This window comes from Polypterus senegalus, chromosome 8 (genome assembly GCF_016835505.1).
Source record: "Polypterus senegalus isolate Bchr_013 chromosome 8, ASM1683550v1, whole genome shotgun sequence".
NCBI classification, from domain to species: domain Eukaryota; kingdom Metazoa; phylum Chordata; class Cladistia; order Polypteriformes; family Polypteridae; genus Polypterus; species Polypterus senegalus.
Window position 1 is genome coordinate 30913734 of NC_053161.1, and position 7749 is coordinate 30921482.

At 36.7% G+C, this 7749-nt stretch overlaps 1 protein-coding gene across 21 annotated transcripts in view; it reads right to left on the bottom strand.

The window, feature by feature from the left end:
• nrcama (neuronal cell adhesion molecule a) overlaps positions 1 to 7366 on the bottom strand; it is a 193415-nt gene extending 186049 nt beyond the window's left edge. For 10 of the 21 annotated variants that reach the window (XM_039760924.1, XM_039760936.1, XM_039760927.1 and 7 more), the window contains exon 1: positions 7222 to 7365. The gene's annotated coding sequence lies outside the window, so the exon portion shown is untranslated. Of the gene's footprint in view, positions 1 to 7221 lie in introns of all 21 variants that reach the window. The other 11 variants (XM_039760935.1, XM_039760934.1, XM_039760931.1 and 8 more) reach the window with 2 other exon arrangements.
• Between the last annotated feature and the right edge of the window lie 383 nt (positions 7367 to 7749).

The following is a 7749-nucleotide window of genomic DNA, read 5'->3' on the forward strand; positions in this document are numbered from 1 at the left end:
AGGTTCCAAAGAAACAAGCGTGGACAGCAATGTATGAGAACATACTGAGAAAGCAGCAGAACTAACTTGTAATTCAAATTGTGACATAATGCCTGAATTCTTTTGTAACGTTCTTCAACTCTGACCTAACGGTACCCCCTACTTCACCAGAAAGAGCAAGGACAACAGCCCAGCAAGTGGGACAGAGAAAACAGGCCTCCTTTGTTCCCTGCTTCTCTTTCAACATTCTATTGAGGTACATGATTCTAAAGCCGAAGCAGTCCCTAAGAGCACACAATGTAGTGGGCAGCACTGAGTCACAAGGCGTTATTAACAATGAAATTTACACTGAGTCTATCATGTAAGTATATTTTTTCTTAAATATCAACTCAAAGGAATACAAAATTGCTCTTCTCCATTTCCACAGCAATCTCATAACTTAAATAGTGGTTTAAAAGATAGCTTGTCAATGTTTTTAAATAAGACTGCAAATGATTTTACAGCTTTATAAACATGTAAATGACAGAAAAATGCAAGTGTAAAAATACAAACTAACCAATTAATACATTTATAGCCAGAACAAAAAGTTTTTGTGTCTATATTAAAAACAAAGAAAAAGAAATTATGCAGAATATTTGAAAATTATATTCAGCTTAATTATAAACAAAAACAGGAAAGAGGTGTCTTAACCATTTTTTCTGCTATTCTGTTAGATTTAATTAAAAAGTAGAAGGCGTCTGAGAGGGTAATACAGCAGCAATTTTGAAACAGCAGTCCCAATAATATGATGAGAAATGCAATTTCAAAAAATGCTGCACACCTTCAAATAAATATGTTCATATTGGGGCCACATTGGCTACATCAAGGAGCATTCGTTTTTTTGGGTTTTTTTTTACTATTTAGCTAAAAATGACATGAGATCCACAGACATGTCGCAACATGAAAAACAAGTGAAACACAAATACCCCAAGATGTTTAGGAAAAAAAAATGTGTGAATTCAAAGGACAACACTTCTGCTAATCCCAGTAAGTGAGCTTAGTGGAGTGTTATTCAAACTATGAATAATGTTTGCAGGTGACAATTATTGTATGTTTGTACTTGTGTACACTTCATATGTACTACTGGATTTCTTTTCATGATCTAATTCTCTTAACTTCTTTTTCATGTTAGGCTAGAATTGCTACATCTTTAATTGTTATTCTGTTTCCTCAACGGCATCCCGAGTCAAACATTCAGTCACAGTTACTTCTCCTCTACAGGAACCCCACTGTCTACCCAGACTAAAAGCCTCTTTTTAAACATTAAGGCTGTGCATTGAATGCTACTGACATCGTCTAGGTAAAAGGGAAATGGTGGAAACTTTAAAAGAACAAGTGTGACTAAATGGCCTGTCATGTAAATTACCTGGAAAATAAAATGAGTAACAACCTTCCTACATTTCACCATATTTTCTCCAGGATAATATCATTTAAAGAAACTTGATGAATGGCTATTCTTAAACAAAAAAAAAAAAAACAGCTAACATGATAATGGCAGTTTAACAAAATTTAGCTTTATATTTGATGATTTTTTTTTTTTTTACAGGAAAAAGTAAAACTGACAAGCCAGTAACTGCTGCAAGCCACATCTATTGTACCATAGTGTGAAATAAAGTACCTAGCAAAGGAAACAAAGGTGTGATAAAACTAAAGAATTTCAGCTCTTGTTCATGTTGTTTCTAGGAAAAACTGAAACAAAAGCTTCAATACAGATGATCGCTTTCCTGCAATGGACATATCAGAGACAAATGCCCACAGCAAATGTTTAATGTTCTGACAGCTGTTACACCATACTGGTGACCTGAACTCTCTCCCACAAGGTCTGCATTGAGCTGACCACAGACTAACAAAACATTTCTTCATAACACCAGAGTGTCCAGCAGTTACAAATAACCAGCAGCTGCTAGTCTGGTTTGGGAGTTTTTTCGTTCTGTGTTACTTTGTTAAATTAATTGTTTGAGACATGTTTACTTATCCTTATCAGCATGCCCATTTCAGTAAAGCATATTTATACATCAGGAAGCTTTCATCAAAAGAAAAAAGGGTGTTAGAAAAGACACCTGTCCTTTGAACCACTGGTCCACTGACCTTCATGAAACGATTTTGCAAAGATTTCTGGGTAATGAAATGTATACACTACAACTAACAGTCGGTTAATTTTCACTGTCATTGTGGATTTTTGTGTAGGTACTCTGGTTTCCCCAGCACATCTATATTAGGTTAATTGTAACTACTGTTTGGTCCTGTATAAGTAAGTGTGAACATGTGTGTGTGTGTGTGTGTGTGTTCCCAGCGATGGACTAGCATCCATTCAGAAATGTTTCCTGCTTTGTGTGAAATGCCATCACAACAGACCCTACCCCTCTTGACACTGAATTGGATAACATGAGGAAAAAAGAAAATGGACGGACAGGGAACTGATTTATTGCACGGTATAACCACACAGATAAACTCTCTAATATAGGGCCAATTTAAGTCATAAGAAGAACACATCTTTAATCTAAATGTAAAGTTACTGTTGTTTTTCCTTAAAAACTGGCAAATCTACACGAGTTACACTAAAACACATACATTACATAAAAACAGGCAAATGAAAGCAAATCTCTGAATAATCACATTTCAGATCATCCACTTCCACTTTTTGTCAAAGGAGTGTGAAACTGCTGTACCACTTTCAGGATTTGTCGCCAGTTCAATGGTGCATGAGCAGTGTACAAGTCTGCCAATAATGGGGTCAGATTACAACTTTCTCATACTGACAAGACACCTTTGGGAAGAGATGATGTTGCGGTTGAACATCCGCTTCCAGTCACAGTCATATATTAACACTATTGTCTTTAAAAAGGCTGACAAAGAAACTGCTTTGGTTGAGCAAAGTAATTATGGAGCACTGCGTTCTTTAAAAAAATATGTTAGCGTTCTGCTTCTATCCATTCATTTCAAAACCTGCTTATCCATTTTAGGGTCACTGAGATTCTACTATTAGTAAAAAAGCCATTAAAACGTTTTCATTTTGGATATAAATGATCCAAAAATGACAAACTCATCCTAAATTGTAATTTGGAACATCCCATTCTTAATAGTTATACCCATGAATTGGGAGCTGTCTTCAGACCTACGTACTTTCTCTTTGATATTTGATGCCACATGCCATGTTTATAGTACTGCACCCATAGTCTTTAATTATTAAAACATTACTCATTTTTCCTAATTTAAATCAACCTGATCTTTCTTTGCCAACATAGACAGTTACTAATAAATGTATGCATTGTTTTTCCAAGTAATTACTCTTTAAATGTCTTCCTCAAATAAGGAAAAGAACAACTGCATTTAAAATCATTCTGAAAAAAAATAGTCTGAATGCTTATCATCCTACACTTCAAAAATAAGTGAAATTCATGTAAGTTTCTCACAGCGCACTGCCTCCTACAGTGCGTTCCCATTACATGCATTTGCCTCTCTTTTGGATGTCTAGCACACTTTGCAATTGCATTATGGAACTAAGCTATTTTTTAACAGTTGAAAACTTAAGCAAACAAACAAACAAACAAAAAAATCCAGTTGGTAAGATCTCATTGTGTTATTACCAAGACCATTCTGCTTCACTCTCCTTAACATGATTATCACAGTAGCAAAAGGATTTAAACAGCACAGATGAACTTCATTTTTCCTTAATTTAAGTCACAAAACCCTGCGATAAAAGCTGCAGTTTCACCAACAATAGTAAAAAATAACCATTAACAAAAAAATAATCTTCAAAGTATTTTCACTTTTATGCCTTCAGGCATGCAGAAATATTGTGAGTTGATAAACATGCCTACTTTTGCCAATTAAGAAGCACAGTTGCCTCCTCATAAAGTCTACTAATGTGATTTATTTTTCCATGCATGCGGTCTACCCAATCTGTTGGCCCTCAGCCTGTCAAACTGCATGATACACAGTCTGAGTTCCTTCACCTTTTCTCCCTTTGAAGAACATGCTTTTCTGCTTTGGTTACAGAAATTAATTAGGAAAGAAAAGTACACACTTTGCTCATTAGGCTGAAATAAACAATTTATAACAATTACGTTACAGAAATACAGTCTGCATTTTGTACATTTTTTTAGTTTAAAACACATGAAGGACAAACAAAGACAAAGCATTGAAACAAAAACTTGTTTGTCTATTTTTGTTTACAGTATGTATTACTGGAGCTCTATAACAAGATTAAACACACATATGCAGATGAATATGTTACCAATGTAAATATTAATAACTACATTCCTAATGCCCAGCCCACTCTATTCTATAACTGTATATTTCAACAGTTGTAGTGCATTACATTATTTTAAATGACTATATAGTGCACTTTAAAGGATAAACAAATAAATACATACATACTGTACATACATAATCCACCTGTCCATTATCAATACCAACTTTATCTAATTCAAGGTCAGTTGCACCATAACCTGTGTTAGCAGCATTGGCCGAAAGGCAGAAACCAATCCAGAATTCATATTTATATTTGCTAGGGTTCTGGATGCCACATACACTGAAGTGGATTTAAACAGTTTCAGCAATGGAAGGACTTGTAGTTGTACATTGCTTATATTTACTGTTTTCTGACCCTAAAAACCTATACAAGGTAAGAGAGTACTACAACAGAGCTGAGTTTTTATATACTGTAATTTAAATTCTTCTGTGTCCCCCATAATTGCTATAAAACAACTGGATTTTGAGACCCTGCACTGCAGGGGACATCACCATTACAGACCCAAAAGCAGGAATGTCCAAAATATGTCATTTTGTGTAAAGCGGAGTGCAACCTTATGTAATTGGGGTGTAGCAAACCCAAAACAGGAAACCAGTATTTCACACAAATCTCCAGCAAGACCCTTCCTCTCCCTTAACTTTAATGCCAAAGTCATAAATGAAGTGTACCTTCTCAGTCTTGCCGCCTCACTAATAAAGGTAACAAATGAACCTGTTACAAGGGTCTTGCAGTAACACTGTGATCCTAAACATAAAAAAGATAGATTTCTGAACAACAAATGTATTTTTTTAGTTAATCCTGTTAAGCCATTCAATATTGTAGCCCACATGAGGACAGGAAAGTTCTTGACTGCAGTGTTTACTCTAAAATATTTATGTGGCACACATTGTGCTATTTTATTGCACAATGTGCTTTTGGCGTACTGACTCTCTGAGGACTGCTAAGCATTTAATCGAGGTTCAAAATCCCATGGGGTTCTCTTGACAAACTATGGTTCTATAAAGCATCCCCAATTACTTTACCACGTATTCTACCAAGTTTTCATTATTACTTTTTTGTTTCACTCATAAAGATAAACATTCCCTTTAAAATCTCACATTTCAATCAAGAAGATTTACAAATAATATACATCTAGACAATTACTGGCGTGGTAAAAGTAAAGCCTACATTTGTGAAACAACATTATTCTTGGTGATTAAGAAGGTAAATCGTCCTCTATATGCAAATCATTACTGCAGCCTGGTCCTTACCAAATGTATTCAGTTCTTTTTTTAATTCACTTGACTTACAGCAGTTTTTTTCAAAGTGCACTCACCGCTATATAAATATGGTACAGTAGCCGTTTTTTTTTATTATTTGCTTAATACTCCCTGAATGAACGGGGATATTTGTCTATTGTTCAGCTGTCCATCGGCATTTGTGTGATATCCAGAAAAAGTTGTGCTTGGGGAGCCCTGGGAACGTGACAGCCAATCGGAGAGAGGCCAGAGATAAACCACTAGACTTAAATGCGTTTGTGTCCACGCGTGGAATATCTTTTCTTGCAAAGACGGATTGAGATCACTGATAAATCCTGAAAAATGCTGGTGCGCTCACTCCTCACATAACGTGCGTCTATGTATCACTGATAAGTCACGTTGACAGAATTCTAAAAACCTTGAGAAATCATTGCAACGTGTATGCTTTATGTGATATAACGGTAAATATTAACTATTCAAAGCAAAGCAAATGTACTTCACGAAGGTCAGAAAAACACTGCGGTGGCAAGCTGAAAATAATGCATTCAATGGTTTAAAAAAATAGAAATGCTTAAGTATAAATGTTAAAACACATTTTAAAAATATATGCTTTATTTTTTAAATATGTGTAATATACATTGAGCATGCAGCCGTAATCTTTTAAAAACGATGAAATGTCAAAAACTTCCAAGCAGAGATTAGTGATGAATGAGACCAATGCCTACGCCGTCTGAGAGAAGGAATGAATGAATAAATGCAATAACGAGTTTGCGACTGTTATTGAGAGTAAAAATAATAATTGAAAAATAAAACACCCATGCACCTCTCTTATAACTAACTGATCACGAAACAAAAAATACCTGCTATACGATATAAATGTTCCAGTGTAGCATTCTTTGCAGAATAAATGAATCTGTCGGATTAATGTCGCAACCCAGACCTCATCTTTAATGGGTCTGTCACACGTCTGGCGTATGCACTCACACACAAACACAAGTAACCCAGAGGCCTAAAATCGTAAATGCAAACGGTCATATATACAAACTAGGCAAGTTTTGCCCACAGAATTATTTTTTTTTTTTACAAGCAATTAGTGATGCCAGCATAAACCCGTATGCGGCATCTTTAACGTTGCTCCTTCTTCAGGCTTTATATATTCCGAATTAACCGATTTGAAAAACAAAACGCCGTATAAAGCCTTACTAACGTTTTCTTTCTGAATGATTTGCTATTAATTAAAAATCAACCGGAAAACAGAAAGATAGGCGCAGTCATCAATAATACATTTTCAGCTGCATACCGTGTTGGTTACAGTCTAGTAAGGAAGGCAGGCAGCGGCACTCAGGTTGGTGCGGCAGGTTTCAAAACAGAAAATTCACTAGGGTAAAGACGGAAAAACAGAAACACTTCTAAATGCCAAATGATGTACACGAAGACAACGCAAGCACTTAATTGTCTTGGTGTGAGGCCTGAGCATTTCACACCTGGATACCCAAAGATTTCCGAGACATCATCGGTTGCTATGGAAAGCCATAGCAAAAGACAACCACCCTGCCGGCTTGACAGGCACAGCTGCATAGGCGTCTGTTTTTGTGGTACCTGTCTATTGAGCAGCGCTCCGCACCCGGCTTTGCAGTACCTCTTACTAAATACTGCAAGAAGGGTGCCGACAACAAACAGCTAAAATAAACGCGATTTTCTGGTACTCACCAAATCAATGAATGCCTCGTATGTGCCCTGCAGTCAAATGCTGTTTTTCCACTGCCTGACAGGGAGAGACCCTCAGAGAAGTGCTCTGTTTCACACGGACTGCCTATAGTCCCACTCCCACCAGCTCCCTGTAAATCAGCAGCCGGGGACACGCGCGCATGCGCTGTCTTCTACCGACTGCAGCGACCCTGTCAGTCTCGGGACCGCGCTTGTGCGCGTAACCGTGTCAAGCAGAACCTGCCCTTCCTAAAGAGGTGCAGCGGCACATCATTTAATGAATATGCGTGCCTCGCCAGCTTCATTATAGTAACGTGAAAGTTAATGGTACATGTACAAAAGGTAATAATAGTACAGGTGTTAAAAAGTGACAACAGACTTAATCAATAGCCACCTCAAATGATCAGCTTACTTATTAAAGAAGGAACACCTTGGTGACACTGCTGCATTAAGATCGTATTCGGAAGTGGAGTAAATCGCAAGTGTTCTCCACTCACCCACGCAATTCCACAGTCATGAACTTGTATTTAA